The sequence below is a fragment of the Crocodylus porosus genome, unplaced genomic scaffold (genome assembly GCF_001723895.1).
Source record: "Crocodylus porosus isolate Cpor-Errol unplaced genomic scaffold, CroPor_comp1, whole genome shotgun sequence".
NCBI lineage: Eukaryota > Metazoa > Chordata > Crocodylia > Crocodylidae > Crocodylus > Crocodylus porosus.
The window spans coordinates 15,713,531-15,714,506 of record NW_017728916.1 but is presented as its reverse complement, the minus strand read 5'-3'; positions in this window follow the sequence as shown (position 1 = coordinate 15,714,506).

The following is a 976-nucleotide window of genomic DNA, read 5'->3' as shown; positions in this document are numbered from 1 at the left end:
AGGGGGGACTTGGTGACCATCTATAAACTCACTAGGGGGGACCAGAAGGGTTTGGGAGAGACCTTGTTTCCCCTAGCGCCCCCTGGCATAACAAGGAATAACGGCCATAAATTGTTGGAGATTACGTGTAAATTAGACATCCGTAAGAACTACTTCACAGTCAGGGCGGCTAGGATCCAGAACCAACTTCTAAGGGAAGTAGTGCTGGCTCCTACCCTGGGGGTCTTTAAGAGGAGGCTTCATGCCTACCTGGCTGGAATCATTTGAGCCCAGTTTTTTCTCCTGCCCAGGCAGGGGGTCGGACTTGAAGATCTACAAGGTCCCTTCCGACCCTACTTCTATGAATCTATATGAGGCTTTGGCACAGGGTTGACAACCAAAGACTTTTACTGACAACTAAACTTTTTACTGACATATGTTTAACATTGTTTAAATATAATCCTTCTGCCAAAACCTGTAGAAGGGCTTCGTTTAAACCATAGTTATAAGTTTGGTTGTCAGTAAAAAGTTTGCAGATTATCAGTTTAAAAAAATCTTTAGTTGGCAATCCTTTTTGACTGTTCAAATGGTTTTACATGTTTAACAGGCTGCATAACTTTCCCAGGGGTCCCCTACTCAAACCTTGGTACCCCTGACTGCACCCCACACTGTGCCACCTAGACCACCCCCATCCTTACCCCCTCAGTCCCTACTCCCTCCCATCCCAGCACAGATCCTCAAATAAGAACCACTATCTACCTGACTGCTGCCCAACAATATTACAGACAGACAGGAAGCAGCAGCAGCATATTGCTGGGGGCTAGTGAAGAGCTCCAGAATATCCTGTGAGTGACAACACACTGGGAAAGTATCTCTTTAGAGTGCTAGAGACACTGCTGGGACACCAACAGTTGCTTTTATGCACTGGGTTTAAATAATGTGTTCCAATGCTTTCCTACCATGGAGCTTCCATTGATTCTAGTGGCTTTATGCTTTT